The following is a 21,611-nucleotide window of genomic DNA, read 5'->3' on the forward strand; positions in this document are numbered from 1 at the left end:
TGCTGGCATGCTCCTCAGCAGCACTTCCTTCACTCTGGAACAATGTCTGTGGTAACAGCCTGCTGTCATGCTTCCTTCACGCTCTCTTTAGCTCTCCTAATGTAGCACAGCACACATGCTGTGATGGTTACAGCTCTTCTCAGGCACTATGCTACAACCTTCTCTGGTAATCCTAAAAACCAGAAAGCCGTGAACCTTCCCTTTGCTGTGAGAAATCCTCCTCCTGTCAATGGATGAACTGTTCACTCCCAGGAATAAGCCTCTCTGCTCCTCTCTATGGTAACAGTCCTGACACTCTCTTAGTTATGGCAGCACTCTCATGCTTGTGGACTGGTCTCGCTCACACAGATTGCTCCTCCCTGACCCATGATTCAATATCACCAGCAAACTCATTGCAAATTCCTATCAATAAAATAGCTTTAGTATATATGGGTATATATAGCACAGCTGCTTGGATATACTGTGTGTCTCGTATTTGCAGTCTATGGCAATCACATAAGTTGAGCATACCCTACTGTCCCTCCATGTTTATTGTAGCCCCATCCCCCGTCACCACTTTAATCGTATTCCAATATTATCATAAAAAGTAAAATCTGCAAAAAAAGCTGAATCAGGAATTCTGTCCATAAAGAGGAAAGAAATTCTGCAGCTCACGCTCGAATGTTCACAGGATCAGATTATTACATTCCTGTAAGGAGTGATTATAACCCCAGGTACTGGCACAGCTGGGATGTCGTATCAATGACATTACCTACAGCCGTCACTTACAGCACAAGCTGCTCACTGCCAGGACGGTAATGTAAAGCAGCGGACTCAACTGATGGGTCACCAGGAGGTTCATGTCCTCATTCACCCCCGAAGAACTGATATCTCATCAAATAAATGGAGAACTGCGATGTGTGCAATGTCAGTGCGCCCTGCATTCCTGCTAATGAGAAGAACCCTCCCACAACCTTGTCAGTGCTTCAGATTATCACCCCCCCACACAACCTCCTATCAAAGACCCCAATATTAGGAAGTGATTTGTTGAGTCTGAGGTCGTTTGGATGAAAAGATAGAATGTGTCTTTAATTAGACCTTTGAATAGAACATTGTTACATTATGTCACGTACAGTTTTCAGGAGCCAATGTGGCCCCTAGGTGAAGCTTGCAGCTGTTGTGAGGGGGTTCCTGTGGAGGTGGCTTAGGTATACATTTGTGTCAGTCAGTAAGGGACCCATCTGGGGGTCTGCTTTGTCCCCGAGTACAGGTCGTCTCGCTTCACTTGTCTTTTTCATTCACTCTTCTGATGAGTACAACTTCTGAATAGGAGGAGCCTAAAACCAGTCTGTGCAGCACAGAGAGGCAGTCGCCTGTATAGCAAAAAAAAAGCCTTCCTGTGCCTATGACAGAACAAGGAGCTGCATGTGGTCAAATAATGGTCACTCAGACTGGGAAACAAGTCAGATAATCAGCAGAAATGTCTACTCTGCACTCCCCATATATACGCCATCTAGGAATGAGCCGCTACGGGCCGGAATAATCTAGATATGGGTCACTATGGGCCGGTCTATACATGGTACTTCACTTTATGCTCATTCCCTTATATCAGTGTTCCCCATCTCCGGTCCTCAAGAGCCACCAACAGGTCATGTTTTCAGGATTTCCTTAGTATTGCACAGGTGATGGAATTATTGCCTGTGCAGGTGATGGAATTATCACCTGTGCAATACTAAGGAAATCCTGAAAACATGACCTGTTGGTGGCTCTTGAGGACCAGAGTTGGGGAGCACTGTCTTATATTGACAGCGCCCGGTCCAGATCCGACATCGCACATCCAGGAATCCAGAGTGGAGCCACGAATAGGACAAATCTCCACCGTCTCCACCTTGCTGACGGTCTCCATACAGCGCCACATCTGTAATACTCTGTGCTGCTGTGCTTCATCCAGTCTGTGACCACCTATAAGATCAGGACATGCCCCCTCCCCCTTAATAATCTGTGCTGCTGATTCTGCCCTTACCAATACATTTGTCTCCTGAAACACTCTGTGCAGCTGTGACTGTCCGCAGATTTCAGGATCCCTTCGTGATTATAACTTTAACCCCATTCTCCCCCTTCAGACATGTCTTCCTGTCACCAGCGGGGCGTGCTGTGCCTCCGCGCACGGCGTTGCGGCATCCCGCCTACAAACACTGGCTCAGTTTATGGATCTTAAAAATATTCCCGTCCCAAGAAACTAATTGCAGAGGCCGCGGGGTCATGTGAAAGTAAAAGAAGTGCGACCTCGGGATCATCAGACGTATCTGTTTGTAATAAGAAGATGATAGCCGACTTCAGGACGACATGTCCCCGCGCTCCTTAACTCCTTAATCGCCAGATCACCATACGAATCGGTGTCAGAACTAGGAAAAGTTCAAGGACATTTCCCCTTTAAGACGATAGTTCCCAGTAAATACTTGGGGTCAATGAATATTTATTTACTTTGTTTTAAACATCTGTTTCTAGGAAAGTTCAGCGGAAAGAAATCCGTCCTCAGGTTGTTGTCAGGCCCTTACACCGATACATTGTAACAAACATATGTGTAACATATAATGATATGTTACTGTTACAAGGATGTCAGTGCCAGCTATAACCACCATGCTGGGAGTTGTAGTGTTCATCATGCAAAGCCCAGGTTGGAGGTCAGTGATTTATACATTTGCTTCTTGCTCCGCACTCGTTCTGTTTTATATCTGGACATTCGCCAGCGAACATGTTAAGAAAGTTTGCGATTCTTCGGTGTGGAGTTTGGCCGGGGTCTGGCGCGTGTCAGATCGTCCTGTCATCCCCATTTTTGGGATCACTGTGATAACTCAGTCCCGCTGGAGTCATCGTTTTGCTAAGGATCGTTCAGGCTTTTAAATAGTAAGGATGAAATAGAAAGTTTAGAAACGCGCGAAGGAGCGGAACAATGCAGGAATTTACAACAGGTTTTTTTTTTTTTTTTTGCATCAAAACGTTGCATTTTTCACACCATTTTTCCGGAAAACTGTGTGATTTTTTTTTGCCCTTTATGCCGCTCTCATAACTTTTTAAAAGCAGTGATATCTAGATACAATTAGTTCTAAATGGAAATCTTATATCTTAAGATGCATTAAAGGGGTTGTCTGACATTGGAAAAAGTTTTCTTTATGCGTTGATGGGGACACAAAAACCTCGGTGTAATCAGCACCCTACTGGATCCAGCTTTGTTCGCCTAGGACATCTGTGCTGGATCGAAAAGTGATGTCTATTTCTCGACAGCAAGTCAACAGGACCACTGCAGCCAGTGATTGACTGCAGTGGTCAGGGGATTAGAAAAGTATTCATAAGAGAAACATTTCTGGCTGCACCGGTCTTGTTGACTTCCAAATGGAATAGACGTAATATTTGGATCTGGTGCAAACCTCAGGAGCAAGCAGCGCTGGAGAGTGAGTAAAAAAAATATTTTTAGGGTTGGAACATCCCTTTAATCAAATATTGTGTAACGCTTCCATAAAGACGGCACAAATGACGGAGATCACGAAGAGAAATCATACAATGGAGAGTAAGGCTTCTTTCACACTTCAGTTGTTTGGCGTCAGTCTGCTCCGACATAGTGGCGGATCGACGGATCCGTCACAATTGTTGAGAAAACGGTTCTAACGGATCCGTAGACAAAAAACGGTATAATGTCCGGCAATGTCTAGATGACGTCCACCAAATCTCGACGGATCCGCCACTTGGCGGATGGAACGGACGACCATCCGCCACAATCCGTCGCTAATGTATGTCTATGGGAAAATAGCGGATCCGCCCAAAAAATGGCGGATTCGCTATTTGAGGAAAATGGCGGTTTCAGACTGACGCCAAAAGACTGAAGTATGAAAGAGGCCTAAGACGGTGCCGGGCCGGGGACTTCAGCCTCCGCTCAGAATAGATGGCGCCCGAAGAGTCATAGACCTGGAGATAACCAGTGACCACTCGTAAGTGGCGCAGTTTAGGAGTGTGTGCAAAGAGCTGGGGGTAGCGGCATTTCTGGACATTTCCTGAGGAGCCTCCCGGCCTCTGATCATAGGGCAATGGCCTCTGGATATTTCTGCAGCTGTTATTAGATTTTGGTTTCTTTCTGTAGTGAAAGAAGTGATCATTTTACTTCTGGAGTTAATTTGTGCCAACGTTTGCAACTTTTCGAAAAGTTGCAAATTATAATCCATCAAAATAAACTTTCGCCGCTGTACAGCTTCAGCCTTTCAGAAGCCTGGGAAAGCTGGATCACCAGGTAATTTCAATAGACCACGGTGTCATATTCAATAGTTTTCCTTTAACTCTTCACATTCCCTCCAGCACAGCGGATGGTACAACCTGCTCGATGGCTTTTTCCAGTCTGACCTGGTGAGGTCGGTGCGCTGGAGAAACGTAAAGCTTTATGTTTGGACGTGTTGCTAAAATAAGTGAATGGTGTTCGTACATAGCGTGTAATCGATACACATGTATTCACAGTTCTCGTCATGAGTTATTGCTGGTCTGTCTCATGGATTTACTCCTGATCAATAGGCGGTTGTAAAGCTTTTTTTGGTGCTTTTTTTTCTTATTTAAACCCTTATTTAGGCACCGTTTCTGTATTTATCTTTATTAACTTGTAAAAGGCCCCAGAGTCCAGAAACGGGTTGTTTTTTTTAGTTTTTAAAAGTAAACTTAAGATCGATCAATACCTCCTCTGAAGTATCCGACACCTTCAGCGGTTTCCTCCGGACACCAACACATCAGTATCACATTGACTCTCCAGAAAATGTGGAATTTGTGTAATAAGGGACCTGGATACTGGCGCCAACAGCCTCCTTCTATATACTATAAAGGGCCAATGTATCAAAGAATGTGGATTCATTCCTTCAGTAATGTTATTTATTTACCCATTTATTTGATAGACACGTGTCACATTCTACAAATATTATAGACTATTGTATGGGACCCACCCTATATATTTCAGGTACATTGGCTATCACATCCATGTATACTGTTATTGATGGGTCCAAGGGCTGTGAAGCAGCACAGTTATTCTTGGAAAATAATACAATACAATACTCTCCAAATTGAGTTTATGATTTAATGTATCTCATTCATTTTGAAGCATAATTACTTTGTATATGACCATCAATTTTATTTACAAACATGGGGTCCGGCTATGGGGACCTGTTTCGCGCTGAGTTACGCCAACCTGTATGTTGCCAAGAGGGAACAGACTGCCATCTACAGGAATGGCGTGCTACGCAGATATATATATATATTTTAATGTTTCCTACAAATATTATATTATAATATATCTTATATTTGATCTCTGACCCTAATAAGGAGCAAGGATATAGTTTACAAATGTATACTATACAGTATATTTCATATTTTAAATGTCACATTATTTGATCAAGATGATTTTTTTAAATGTATGATAAGAGTTTCTATTCCTTTATGGTCCCTATATGATCTATCTATACGCTCCTCCTATGGGTGGGCCATTGACCTCCAAGAGAAGTTTGTGTAATAAGGGCCCTAGACAGGTGATAATGTTCTGATGAAAAAAAAGGAAAACGCCATCCCAAGGCAACAAGGTGTAGCCGATTAGGATGAGTCCTAATTCTAGTATCTCACCTTGCTATGTTACTTGCCTGTACTATTACTATTTCATCCTTACTTTGTTCATTGTTTTTATCCTAGGTTTTACCTATTATATCCATATCTGGTTGTAGGAAAGCTTTGTGGCAATCAGTATAGCCCCCATTACGGTTCCCATAATCTCCAGACATCACGAGTTATCATTAACAGGGACTTTTGTTTTTCTTAAGGGAAATTAATTTTAAAATGATAGAACGTTGAGCGATTCTATGCCCGGATCCAAATCAATAACACGATCAATTAACCTGTCAAATCTCATTAAGTTGTAGAGTTCAGTGTTAATGATCAGGATGCGAGGATTGGAGTAAAGAGATGAGAAATCTGTAGATCGTGTTCTACAGGCGAGAGCTTAGAAGAGGTAAAAAAGCAAGAAAAAAATGTAAAAAAAACAATATAAAAGATGCAGGGACAAGAGAGGCACATAAAAGTGCAAATAACACAAAAAGTCTTGTTTTTAGCAATGTTTGCTTGCACATTTCAGCCATGAGAACACTTTCATATGAGACCCCGTAATACAGTCACCTGTGTCTGTCCTAGGATAAACTGGAGAAGCAAAAGATCCAAATGTGCTTTAATTAAAAGCACTGTCAGACGGATGGATGGGAAGTAAGGTCAAGATGGAGGAAGACGTCCCTGGCGATGCACAAGGCAGACAGTAAATATGTAGATAGGACACCAGCATTCTGCAGACATTGAATACAATGTATTCATCTAATGAAAGGCACCCCCGCTTTCTTAGATAAGTCCTTAGAAGGAAGAATAGACACTATCCTGCAGCTGCAGTGCAGTACAGCGCAACCTCCACCAGGGGGAGCTTGGTAGGGAAGCCAGACTGCACACACAGAGCAACTGAACAGATGCCACCTAGTGGTGAGAGCGAGGTCAGGAAAGCTGAGTCAGATCACAAGACAGTACAATAGTACAAACAGAATGAATAGTCAGGACATAGCAAGGGATAAGTAAACTAGGACGGGCAAAATACGGTACAATAGCGACAAACTGAAACAGAGTCAAAGAGCCAAGCCAAGAGATCATAACCAGGGAGTCAAGCAGATATACAAACAAAGAGACACTGGGAAAGGGCAGGCAGAGGGAGATAACAGACACAGGACAAGTCAGGGTTCGCAGTAGGACAAACCAAGGGCATCCAGAGTCAGGTTCACACGTCAAAGACAGAGCTATAGCTGACACCACCCTCAGGATACCTGGGAGCTAAATAGCAAACCCAAGCCCAGAATGAGGCAGATCAAAGTTAACCCTTGGCATGATCCACCCAGAGAAAGAGCAGACAGGACTAAACTCCACAACGGATCATGACAGACAAGTTTTACACAAATACTAACAGCATCAAACTAGTGAAGAGTCTTTACATGGCTTCTTTCTGCTATAAACTTGCACATTGAGGCGCTCATCATGTTTCATTTGTAACTTTTTTACTTTCGCTGATACTTTTCTGAATACGGTGCTAATACAAATGGTGCTGGAGTTGGGGGTTTGACATAGGAGGCTCAGATTTTATTTTTTGTCACTTTGACAATAAAGAGCCAATTGTATAAAGTATTGACACATCTGAATAGTAAATCTGCCATTTAATGCAATAAAATAGGAACAGGGAACGACACTGAGAATCAAATACGGTAAATGCATCTTTTCTTTTTAGAATTTGTAAAGTTACAGAATTCGCATTTATTACAGTTTTTTCTAAAGGGACGCGAGATCTTTCTACAAATCTTTATTATCTGATATTTGCAGATCTAATGGAAAGTTTGCTGAGGAAACTTTTTTTGGTGAGGTAACGCGTTCTCCCGTGTGAGGAGCTTTCTCAACTTCTTCCCGATCAATAGAAGAAAACGAAGTTGTGTTTCTTTTTTTTCTTGTTCTTTTGTTCATTTTGCTGATATTCATGAGTTTTCTGCTTTTCCGTTCTCTGACTACATTCATCCACTGTATAATTCCACTTTATCAAGTGATTTTATTTGTTAGCCTTCTTCGTCTCATTTATTCGGTGGCGCTGAGGATCGGCACTGCTGTGATTTATATCTATCTGCAATTGTAATGTTGTATAAAGGCGGAGAGGTCCTACGATGCGGGACAATGGCGGAGCCGCTGGTGATGCGCTCGTCTCCGGTAATGGGTTTGTCATTTCATGCCATGGTTTATATTCATGAGAAGGACGGTCGTGTATCAGGAGAATTCAGGCACCTGAGATGATGGGATTTACAGCAAATCTCTAATCTCTACAGGATTCAGGAGAGGAAGTATGTGGAAGATAAGAAATAACAGGTCACGACGATTGATGCCCCCACCATGATAGGATTCCACTACAATGTATGATGCCCCCACAGGCCTTCCCATTCATTATGCTGCCCCTACAAAGGCAATCACATATGCTCCAACAGTTCCCCTAACAAAGTATGATGCCCCAACAGTGGTTGCCACACGGCAAGAGCAATACCCGAATTATACCACTACATGTAGAATGGTCTACAAAAATATACATCCAGCCCAATCTTCTCTTCAGGCTTCCCCTGGTCCAGTCTCCTCTTCAGTCATCATGTCACTCCCTCCAGTCCATTCTTCTCTTCAGGTCTCCTGTTGCTCTCCCCTGGTACAGTCTTCTCTTCACACATGCAGTCTCTCCCCCCAGTCCAGTCTTCTCTTCTGGCCACCTGTTGCTTCCTCAGATCTTGTCTTCTCTTCCGTTATCCTCTTGCTTCCTCCAGTTCAGTCTTTTCTTCTGGAATCCTGTCGCTTGCTCAGATCCAGTCTTCTCTTCAGGCCCTTGTTGTTTCCTAAAGTTCAGTCTTTTCTTCTGGCATCCTGTTGCTTCCTCAGATCTAGTCTTCTCTTCCATTATTCTCTTGTTTCCTCCAGTCCAGTCTACTCTTCTGGCATCCTGTCGCTTACTCAGATCAAGGCCTCTCTTCCGTTATCCTCTTGCTTCCTCCAGTTCAGTCTTTTCTTCTGGAATCCTGTCGCATGCTCAGATCCAGTCTTCTCTTCAGGCCCTTGTAGTTTCCTCCAGTTCAGTCTTCTCTTCTGGCATCCTCTTGCTTCCTCCAGTCCAGTCTTCTCTTCAGGTCCTTGTTGTTTTCCTCCTGTTCAGTCTTCTCTTCTGGCATCCTGTTGCTTCCTCAGATCTAGTCTTCTCTTCCGTTACCCTCTTGCTTCCTCCAGTCAAGTCTTCTCTTCAGGCCACCTGTCATTTCCTCAGATCTAGTCTTCTCTTCCGTTATCCTCTTGCTTCCTCCAGTCCAGTCTTCTCTTCAGGCCACCTGTCATTTCCTCAGATCTAGTATTCACTTCCATTATCCTCTTGCTTCCTCCAGTCCAGTCTTCTCTTCAGGCCACCTGTCATTTCCTCAGATCCAGTCTTCTCTTCAGGCCTCATGTTGTTTCCTCCAGTCCAGTCTTCTCTTCAGGCCACCTGTCATTTCCTCAGATCCAGTCTTCTCTTCAGGCCTCATGTTGTTTCCTCCAGTCCAGTCTTCTCTTCTGGCTTCCTGTGGTGATCTTGGGCAGGAAAGTTTCCCTTTTTATCTAATTGGTTTAGTTCTGGAATTCTTACAGAGGTTGAAGCTTTTGGAAGCTGTGAGAGGAGGGGAATCAGTGAAGAGATACAGCACCGATGTGACATCACATACCAATGAGCAAGAAAACGAACTGGAAAAATAAATATATTTATAGAAGTCAGAAAAATAAAGACCCAAACGCCCAGAAAAGGCCACAATGCATTTCTGAACAATAAATGGAAAAATGCGACGAGGAGGAGGGTGATGCAGCTGCAGCTTTTCTCTCCGTGTGTTTCTGAGACTCATTCTATGAGAGGGGAAAAGCGTCAGCAAGTAAGACACATTGCACACTAGTGACATCCCACTAGGATAAGCCACCCACCCCAAAAAGCAAAGGAAACATAGCCATTCATATATATGGCAACAGCGGAAGAAGAAAGGCATCCATACCCATCCCAATGTAGGTGTAACAAGGGGTCCGAGGTGGTAGTTGCGGGCGAGTCCACCAAGGTAGAGTAGGTCCATACCCAGGCCCCTTGGACATCAAATGACAGTCCTAGTCCCAGCCCCGGGTCACAGTGGGTTACCTAAGTCATGCAGCTGTCCTCCATGCTGGATCGGTGTCCTCCAGACGAACCACATGGCACAATTTGTAGGTTCCAAAAGAAGAAAAATGTCCAGCTTCACCAAATCCGTGAAAATAAAGTTTCTTTATTCACAAACATGTAACATAGAGGATACAAACTTCAGCACAAACCATGTGGGTGTGAATCTCAACGCGTTTCTGGAGACTAAGCTCCCTTAATCATGACATAATTAAGGGAGCTTGGTCTCCAGAAACGCGTGAAGCTGGAGATTCGATGAAGCTGGACATTATTCTTCTTTTGGATCCTATACGCCCAGAAACAGCGGGCCCATGCGCCCGAAGTTCAGCCTATGCATCACGGGTGAGCTGGTATATATTTCTTCTCCTCACAATTTGTAGGTCCCAACAGTGGCAACTTGTATTTAATAAAGATGATGAAGATGCAAAAAAAAGAAAAGTACAACTGCTGATCTGTCCCTAGTCACAGCAGTGGCTGCAGCAGCAGAGGCAATAACTCCCAGGAGGCTCTCCAGAGCCAACAGTCTCTAGTGGGTCAAACTCCCAGTCCTTGTGCCCACTGCCCAACAGTCTTCTGGCAGCTTGGTCCCCTCCAGGGGTCTGACCAGTTCCCAGCAAGGGAGCACATCTTCCCATGGGCAAGCCTGCCCGGCCTCTGAGCTGCAGACACTGACTTCCTGTCTGCTTGGAAGCTGCTAGCCCAGCCTCTTAGGCTAACCCCTTCTGTCCCTACCTCTAACATATGCACGGCAAACACAGCACCCTACAGTACATGTTAATAACAATGTCAAAGACAAGGAACATCACAGCTCATTCATTATAATGATACAGCATAAAGACATCACAAACACAGTACAGTTAAACTAGAAGAAGAGGGGACGGGAAGAAAAACATTAGACTTGAACAAAGAAGATCCAGGAAAACATACTCAGAAGGGAGGTAAGAACATTTCTAAAACAATCCACAGTGAGGAGATTGGAACAAAACAAAATCCTCTAAACTGCATGCTCGCAAACGCCAGAAGCCTGACAAACAAGATGGAAGAACTAGAAGCAGAAATATCTACAGGTAACTTTGACATAGTGGGAATAACCGAGACATGGTTAGATGAAAGCTATGACTGGGCAGTTAACTTACAGGGTTACAGTCTGTTTAGAAAGGATCGTAAAAATCGGAGAGGAGGAGGGGTTTGTCTCTATGTAAAGTCTTCTCTAAAGTCCACTTTAAGGGAGGATATTAGCGAAGGAAATGAGGATGTCGAGTCCATATGGGTCGAAATTCATGGAGGGAAAAATGGTAACAAAATTCTCATTGGGGTCTGTTACAAACCCCCAAATATAACAGAAAGCATGGAAAGTCTACTTCTAAAGCAGATAGATGAAGCTGCAACCCATAATGAGGTCCTGGTTATGGGGGACTTTAACTACCCGGATATTAACTGGGAAACAGAAACCTGTGAAACCCATAAAGGCAACAGGTTTCTGCTAATAACCAAGAAAAATTATCTTTCACAATTGGTGCAGAATCCAACCAGAGGAGCAGCACTTTTAGACCTAATACTATCTAATAGACCTGACAGAATAACAAATCTGCAGGTGGTCGGGCATCTAGGAAATAGCGACCACAATATTGTGCAGTTTCACCTGTCTTTCACTAGGGGGACTTGTCAGGGAGTCACAAAAACACTGAACTTTAGGAAGGCAAAGTTTGAACAGCTTAGAGATGCCCTTAATCTGGTAGACTGGGACAATATCCTCAGAAATAAGAATACAGATAATAAACGGGAAATGTTTAAGAACATCCTAAATAGGCAGTGTAAGCGGTTTATACCTTGTGGGAATAAAAGGACTAGAAATAGGAAAAACCCAATGTGGCTAAACAAAGAAGTAAGACAGGCAATTAACAGTAAAAAGAAAGCATTTGCACTACTAAAGCAGGATGGCACCATTGAAGCTCTAAAAAACTATAGGGAGAAAAATACTTTATCTAAAAAACTAATTAAAGCTGCCAAAAAGGAAACAGAGAAGCACATTGCTAAGGAGAGTAAAACTAATCCCAAACTGTTCTTCAACTATATCAATAGTAAAAGAATAAAAACTGAAAATGTAGGCCCCTTAAAAAATAGTGAGGAAAGAATGGTTGTAGATGACGAGGAAAAAGCTAACATATTAAACACCTTCTTCTCCACGGTATTCACGGTGGAAAATGAAATGCTAGGTGAAATCCCAAGAAACAATGAAAACCCTATATTAAGGGTCACCAATCTAACCCAAGAAGAGGTGCGAAACCGGCTAAATAAGATTAAAATAGATAAATCTCCGGGTCCGGATGGCATACACCCACGAGTACTAAGAGAACTAAGTAATGTAATAGATAAACCATTATTTCTTATTTTTAGGGACTCTATAGCGACAGGGTCTGTTCCGCAGGATTGGCGCATAGCAAATGTGGTGCCAATATTCAAAAAGGGCTCTAAAAGTGAACCTGGAAATTATAGGCCAGTAAGTCTAACCTCTATTGTTGGTAAAATATTTGAAGGGTTTCTGAGGGATGTTATTCTGGATTATCTCAATGAGAATAACTGTTTAACTCCATATCAGCATGGGTTTATGAGAAATCGCTCCTGTCAAACCAATCTAATCAGTTTTTATGAAGAGGTAAGCTATAGGCTGGACCACGGTGAGTCATTGGACGTGGTATATCTCGATTTTTCCAAAGCGTTTGATACCGTGCCGCACAAGAGGTTGGTACACAAAATGAGAATGCTTGGTCTGGGGGAACATGTGTGTAAATGGGTTAGTAACTGGCTTAGTGATAGAAAGCAGAGGGTGGTTATAAATGGTATAGTCTCTAACTGGGTCGCTGTGACCAGTGGGGTACCGCAGGGGTCAGTATTGGGACCTGTTCTCTTCAACATATTCATTAATGATCTGGTAGAAGGTTTACACAGTAAAATATCGATATTTGCAGATGATACAAAACTATGTAAAGCAGTTAATACAAGAGAAGATAGTATTCTGCTACAGATGGATCTGGATAAGTTGGAAACTTGGGCTGAAAGGTGGCAGATGAGGTTTAACAATGATAAATGTAAGGTTATACACATGGGAAGAAGGAATCAATATCACCATTACACACTGAATGGGAAACCACTGGGTAAATCTGACAGGGAGAAGGACTTGGGGATCCTAGTTAATGACAAACTTACCTGGAGCAGCCAGTGCCAGGCAGCAGCTGCCAAGGCAAACAGGATCATGGGGTGCATTAAAAGAGGTCTGGATACACATGATGAGAGCATTATACTGCCTCTGTACAAATCCCTAGTTAGACCGCACATGGAGTACTGTGTCCAGTTTTGGTCACCGGTGCTCAGGAAGGATATAATGGAACTAGAGAGAGTACAAAGGAGGGCAACAAAATTAATAAAGGGGATGGGAGAACTACAATACCCAGATAGATTAGCGAAATTAGGATTATTTAGTCTAGAAAAAAGACGACTGAGGGGCGATCTAATAACCATGTATAAGTATATAAGGGGACAATACAAATATCTCGCTGAGGATCTGTTTATACCAAGGAAGGTGATGGGCACAAGGGGGCATTCTTTGCGTCTGGAGGAGAGAAGGTTTTTCCACCAATATAGAAGAGGATTCTTTACTGTTAGGGCAGTGAGAATCTGGAATTGCTTGCCTGAGGAGGTGGTGATGGCGAACTCAGTCGAGGGGTTCAAGAGAGGCCTGGATGTCTTCCTGGAGCAGAACAATATTGTATCATACAATTAGGTTCTGTAGAAGGACGTAGATCTGGGGATTTATTATGATGGAATATAGGCTGAACTGGATGGACAAATGTCTTTTTTCGGCCTTACTAACTATGTTACTATGTTACATGAATATAGCATTAATGCATTAATAAACAGGTACACCGTCCGGGTACAGCATAAGGGGCACGGGCACAGCACACGGGAGAGAGACGGCAGACAAGGGTCCCTGCCACCTCCTTACACCGCTGGAGTGGACGGATGACCTCGGAGTCAAAAAGGGTGAATTCTGTACTGTAGGTTTTGACATCAAAATGTTATAAATAATATAAAGTGATAATAATACATAATACATGGTAAAAAATAATAAAAGTATTAGAAAATACATAATTTACAGTTTACTTTGCCGTCATGATGGAAATGTTTTTGCTATTGGTGCTGTTATCATGTGTAGAATAATATTTAGAATTGAGAGTCCTCAGTGGTTGATACCTTTTAATGGCGAACTGAAAAGATGGTAACAAATTGCAGCTTTCGAGACTACACAGGTCTCTTCATCAGGCAAAGACTAAAACAAATTCTGAAGAATCACATTTTTATACACAACACAGCACAGAACTGTCATTATGGGAGAGTGATAAACAGTTGTGTCCATGAATATTGGAACAGTTTGTAGATAAGGAGTGTGAATGTTTTATTGTCCTCTGCTTGGGGTCTGTTTCTGTGTTATGATGCCCCATAAGGTCTGAAGTGCAAATTCCTTAATTGATGTACAGGAAAGATATATTTATCTTGGTACTGTGTGCATGGCATTATTTCTGTGCTGTGTTGAGCATAAATATGTGAATCTTCAGAATTTGTATTAGTCTTTGCCTGATGAAGAGACCTGTGTAGTCTTGAAAGCTGCAATTTGTTACCATCTTTTCAGTTTGCCATTAATAGGTATCAACCACTGAGGACTCTCAATTCTAAATATTAATTGATGTAAAAAGACATAAATCCATGAGACACATTCATTCCTGCACTGAGTGTGTCAAAGGTCGAAATAAGTTTATACTCCCAGAATCTCCTGTCTCTCTGAGATTTGAAGTTACCTTTCAATACAAGTAATTTCATGTCCTTGGTGCTATGATCAGGCATACAAAAATGTTTGGCCACAGGTAGATCCATTCTTTTTTCTCTTATTGTGTGGTGATGAGAGTTCATCCTTGTTCTCAGTTTCTGCCCTGTCTCCCCCACATACAGACCCCCAGTTGGACATTTAGTATATATAATGAAATACACCACATTAGAAGTGACGCAGCTGAAAGTACCTGGGATCTTGTAGTCCTGATGTGAATTGGGAATCTTTATCTTGTCTGTGGTCATTATAAATGGACAGGTTTTACATTTTTTCTGGTTGCAAGGAAAGGTTCCTTCAGCTGTTGGAGAGGACAGGGAGCTTCTGACAATGATGCTTCTTAGATTTGGGGGCTGCCTAAAACACAGTAGTGGGGGGTCTGGAAAAATGGATTGTAAGCGGGCATCTTTTTGTAGTAAAGGATGAATTTTATAAATTTCACCATAGAATCAGCATCAGTCCCTGTGTTTTCCAGGAAGAATTTGCAGGCATTTAATCCATCCTGGTGTGGGATATTGGAGTACAAAGATTCCGCATCCATGGTGACCAGGATGGTTCCTTCTGGTAGAAGACCTATTGCTGATAGTTTATTCAATAGGTCAGTTGTGTCCTGGATGAAGCTGGTGTACCCTTTACCAGGGGTTTAAGAAAACCCTTTACCCATCCAGATACCTGCTCAGTAAGGTGCCCACACATGAGATAATTGGTCTTCCTGGGTTTCCAGATTTGTGGATTTTGGGAAGCATGTAGAATGTCCCTGTTCTTGGACTTTCTGGTATCAGGTCACCGGCTCTTATGGATTCGTCAGGCAGACAAGATAATAACTTCTTTAGTTCCTTGTAATAATCCTGTGTAGGATCCGACTCCAATTTTTTGTAGTAGCGTGTGTCCATAAGTTGCCTGTTTGCTTCCCTCATATAGTCTGATGTGTTCATCATGACTACTGCACCTCCCTTGTCAGCAGGTTTGATGATGATTTCTTCATTAGTTTTCAGAGACTGTGTGGCCTTTCTCTCCTGGGCACTGATGTTGGATGCTTGTCTCCTGTTAGTATCTATGATGGTGGATTTTATCTACAGGAGACTGGCACAGCAATGGGAAGTAAAATGGCCCCACAGTATGCAAATGTTATCATGGCCAAGCTTGAAAGCGACTTTTTGTCCTCATGTCCCATCAGGCGTCTGGCGTACTACTGCTACATTGATGACATTTTAATCATCTGGACGGAGTCTGAGCCGCAGCTAAAGACGTTCCATGAACAGTTTAATCAATTTCATCCCACCATCAACTTGACACTCAACTACTCCTGCACTGAAATTAACTTTTTGGACACCATCATTAAGCTGCAGAACAACAAAATAGAGACATCCCTGTATCAGAAGCCAATCGACCACCCAACATACCTTAAATGGGACAGTTTCCATCCAAAACACATAAACTCCATTGTCTACAGCCAAGCCATCAGATACAATCGTATTTGTTCTAACCCCATGGATAAGGATGAACACCTTGGTCACCTCAGAAAGACCTTTTTGAATCAGGGCTACCATCCAAGAACAATTGAAAACCAGATCACAAAAGCCACCAGAATATCAAGGAATCACCTGCTACATTACAAAGCTAAAGAAGAAAATAACCGGGTGCCTCTAGTGGTGACCTACAATCCAAATCTGGAGGTGCTAAGGGGAGCTGCACGGAAATTACAACCTTTACTACAAAAAGATGCCGCTTACAATCTATTTTTCCAGGCCCTCCACTACTGTGTTTTAGGCAGCCCCCAAATCTAAGAAGCATCATTGTAAAGAGCTCCCTGCCCTCTCCAACAGCTGCAGGAACCTTTCCTTGCAACCAGAAAAAATGTAAAACCCGTCCATTTATAACGACCACGGACAAGATAAAGATTCCGAATTCACATCAGGACTACAAGATCCCAGGTACTTTTAGCTGTGTCACTTCTAATGTGGTGTACCTAATTATTTGTACTAAATGTCCAACTGGGTGTCTGTATGTGGGGGAGACAGGGCAGAAACTGAGAACAAGGATGAATTCTCATCGCCACACAATAAGAGAAAAAAGAATGGATCTACCTGTGGCAATACATCTCTATATGTCCGATCATAACATTATGGACATGAAATTACTTGTAATGAAAGGTTACTTCAAATCTAAGAGAGACAGGAGATTCTGGGAGTATAAACTTATGACAACCTTTGACACACACAGTGCAGGAATGAATGTGTCTCATGGATTTATGTCATTTTATATCAATTAAGGAATTTGCACTTCAGACCTTATGGGGTCACCATAACATAGAACCAGACCCCAATCAGAGGACAACAAAACATTCACACTCCTTATCTATGTTCCAATATTCATGGACACAACTGTTTATCACTCTCTCATAATGACAGTTCTGTGCTGTGTTGTGTATAAATATGTGATTCTTCAGAATTTGTTTTAGTCTTTACCTGATGAAGAGACCTGTGTAGTCTCGAAAGCTGCAATTTGTTACCATCTTTTCAGTTCGCCACTAAAAGGTATCAACCACTGAGGACTCTCAATTCTAAATATTCTTCTATCTACTGACTAACACGGTACCAAGAAATATATCTTTCCGTTATCATGTATAGTAATTGTTATGATTCTTTTTCTATTGTTATTAGTCATAGTATTATTTATTATTATGGATATTATGTTAGTATTATTTATTATCATGGATATTATTATCTTAGTATTATTTATTATTTTTTATATCATTACTAATATTATTTATTATTATGGATATTATTATCTTAGTATTATTTTTCATTATGGTTATTATAATCTTAGTATTATTTTTTATTATTATATATACTATTATCTTAGTATTATTTATCATTATAGTTATTATACTCTTAGTATAATTTATTATTATGGTTATTATAATCTTAGTATTATTTATTAATGTGGTTATTTATATTATCATTGTTATTATTGTATTTTTTTAGATCTTTATGTTCATTTTTCCCTCGTTCCCCCCAGGCTATCTTCCTCACTTCTCTCTCCCTAGGATTATTTTTACCGTTGTGTCTGGTTTCCGGGTCGATCCCATTCTGTCTGATCCTTTTTCACATTTCTCTGCGGTTTATGAAATATTCAAGGATCCTCCGATGAATCTCTTCACCTCAAAGTGCGAGAACGTTGTAACTGAGCGCATCCTGCAGCGGCATAACAGAGACATCACGCTGCACCGCAGACCCCGCCGAGTCAGAGGCAGCAGCTGTATCCCCCCGTTATCGCAGGCGGACCACTGGAAACGATTATTGCGCAGATTCCGATCCTGGGAGAGATAAAATGGCTGAGAACATTACTTACAGATGTGCGTTACGAGCGGATCAATAAACCATGAATGCTCAGCCCGGGACGTCATTCACACTTTACCAATCCTATCACGTCTGTCTGGCGGAAATTCACAATCTTGCCTTAATCTGACCCCCCCCACAAAAATGACCGTGTAATAACAGGGACGACGGTGGGGAAAAGAATGAAGCTTAGGCCATGTTCACAGCACCGGGGGTCCGACTGCCAGGATCACCAGTGATTCTGAGAATGGGGGTAAACAGTGTGCAGGGGGCCATGCTCGGCCACCGCTGCATTCATTGTGTATGGGACAGCGGCTCATAGGCAGTGAATGGAGCGGAGGCCGAGTACATTCATAGTGAAGGTGATGGGTGCAGATATCTGGTGACCCCACTGGTCGGACCCCTAGCGATCTATCCCCTATTTTATACAGAACTTTTGCTTTTTGGCGTGCCCCCTATTTATTGTATACTAGCTGAAGAGCCTGGCGTTGCCTGGGCATTGTAAATATCTGTGGTTAGTTATAGCACCTCACTTCTCTTATTTTCCCATCATGCCTCTCATTTTCTCCCTTACACCTCTCATTTTCCCCCTCATTCCTCTTATTCCCCCTAACACTTGTCATTTCGACATCACATCTGTCATTTTCCGATCACTCCACTATTTTCCCTCACTCCTCTCATTTTGCACTCACACCTTTTCATTTTCACCTCAGTATATACATGTTTGTCATCTCCCTTGTATACAGTCATGGGCAAAAGTATTGACACCCCTGCAATTCTGTCAGATAATACTCAGTTTCTTCCTGAAAATGATTGCAAACACAAATTATTTGTTATTATTATCTTCATTTAATTTGTCTTAAATGAAAAAACACAAAGAATTGTCCTAAAGCCAAATTGGATATAATTCCACACCAAACACAAAAAAGGGGGTGGACAAAAGTATTGGCACTGTTCGAAAAATCTTGCGATGCTTCTGTAATTAGTGTAATTAACAGCACCTGTAACTTACCTGTGGCACCTAACAGGTGTTGGCAATAACTAAATCACACTTGCAGCCAGTTGACGTGGATTAAAGTTGACTCAACCTCTGTCCTGTGTCCTTGTGTGTACCACATTGAGCATGGAGAAAAGAAAGAAGACCAAAGAACTGTCTGAGGACTTGAGAAACCAAATTGTGAGGAAGCATGAGCAATCTCAAGGCTACAAGTCCATCTCCAAAGACCTGAATGTTCCTGTGTCTACCGTGCGCAGTGTCATCAAGAAGTGTAAAGCCCATGGCACTGTGGCTAACCTCCCTAGATGTGGACGGAAAAGAAAAATTGACAAGAGATTTCAATGCAAGATTGTGCGGATGTTGGATAAAGAACCTCGACTAATATCCAAACAAGTTCAAGCTGCCCTGCAGTCCGAGGGTACAACAGTGTCAACCCGTACTATCTGTCGGCATCTGAATGAAAAGTGACTGTATGGTAGGAGACCCAGGAAGACCCCACTTCTTACCCCGAGACATAAAAAAGCCAGGCTGGAGTTTGCCAAAACTTACCTGAAAAAGCCTAAAACGTTTTGGAAGAATGTTCTCTGGTCAGATGAGACAAAAGTAGAGCTTTTTGGGCAAAGGCATCAACATAGAGTTTACAGGAGAAAAAAAGAGGCATTCAAAGAAAAGAACACGGTCCCTACAGTCAAACATGGAGGAGGTTCCCTGATGTTTTGGGGTTGCTTTGCTGCCTCTGGCACTGGACTGCTTGACCGTGTGCATGGCATTATGAAGTCTGAAGACTACCAACAAATTTTGCAGCATAATGTAGGGCCCAGTGTGAGAAAGCTGGGTCTCCCTCAGAGGTCATGGGTCTTCCAGCAGGACAATGACTCAAAACACACTTCAAAAAGCACTAGAAAATGGTTTGAGAGAAAGCACTGGAGACTTCTAAGGTGGCCAGCAATGAGTCCAAACCTGAATCCCATAGAACAACTGTGGAGAGATCTAAAAATGGCAGTTTGGAGAAGGCACCTTCAAATATCAGGGACCTGGAGCAGTTTGCCAAAGAAGAATGGTCTAAAATTCCAGCAGAGCATTGTAAGAAACTCATTGATGGTTACCGGGAGCGGTTGGTCGCAGTTATTTTGGCTAAAGATTGTGCAACCAATTATTAGGCTGAGGGTGCCAATACTTTTGTCTGGACCATTTTTGGAGTTTTGTGTGAAATGATCAATGTTTTGCTTTTTGCTTCATTCTCTTTTGTGTTTTTTCATTTAAGACAAATTAAATGAAGATAATAATACCAAATCATTTGTGATTGCAATCATTTTTAGGAAGAAACTGAGTATTATCCGACAGAATTGCAGGGGTGTCAATACTTTTGGCCATGACTGTATAGTATACACCTGTATGTCTTCTCTTGTATATAGTATATACTTGTATGTCATCTCCCCTGTAAATAGTATATAACTGCTGTATGTCATCTCCTCCTGTATATTGTATATACCCATGTGTCATCTCCTCTATTATATACCTGTATGTCATCTCTTCTGTATATACTATATACCTGTATGTCATCTCCTCCTATATATAGTATATACCTGTATGTCATCTCCTGTATATAGTATATACCTGTATGTCATCTCCCCTGTATATAGTATATACCTGCTGTATGTCATCTCCTCTATATACCTATGTCATCTCTTCTTTTATATAGTATATACCTGTATGTCATCTCCTGTATATAGTATATACCTGTATGTCATCTCCCCTGTATATAGTATATACCTGCTGTATGTCATCTCCTCTATATACCTACAGTATGTCATCTCCTCTTTTATATAGTATATACCTGTATGTCATCTCCTCCTGTATATAGTATATACGTGTGTCATATCCTCCTGTATATAGTATGTACCTATAAGTCATCATCCCCTGTATATAGTATATACCTGTGTATCATCTGCTCCTGTATATAGTATATACCTGTGTGTCATCTCCTCCAGTATATAGTATATGCCTGTATGTCATCTCCTCCTGTATATAGTATATATCTGTGTGTCATCTCCCCTGTATATAGTATATACCTGTGTGATCTCCTGTATTAGACCGCGTTCACACGTTATTTGCTCAGTATTTTTACCTCAGTATTTGTAAGATAAATTGGCAGCCTGATAAATCCCCAGCCAACAGGAAGCCCTCCCCCCTGGCAGTATATATTAGCTCACACATACACATAATAGACAGGTCATGTGACTGACAGCTGCCGTATTTCCTATATGGTAAAGTTGTTGCTCTTGTAGTTTGTCTGCTTATTAATCAGATTTTTATTTTTGAAGGTTAATACCAGACTTGTGTGTGTTTTAGGGCGAGTTTCATGTGTCAAGTTGTGTGTGTTGAGTTGCGTGTGGCGACATGCATGTAGCGACTTTTGTGAGATGAGTTTTGTGTGGCAACATGCGTGTAGCAACTTTTTGTGTGTCGAGTTGCATGTGACAGGTTAGTGTAGCAAGTTTTGCGGATGGTGAGTTTTGTGCGTGTCGAGTTTTATGTGTGGTGCGTTTTGAGTATGTGCAAGTTTTGTGTGAGGCAACTTTTGCATGTGTTGCAACTTTTGCGCATGTGGCAATTTTTCCACGTGTG

The sequence above is a fragment of the Ranitomeya imitator genome, chromosome 1 (assembly GCF_032444005.1).
Source record: "Ranitomeya imitator isolate aRanImi1 chromosome 1, aRanImi1.pri, whole genome shotgun sequence".
Lineage (NCBI taxonomy): Eukaryota > Metazoa > Chordata > Amphibia > Anura > Dendrobatidae > Ranitomeya > Ranitomeya imitator.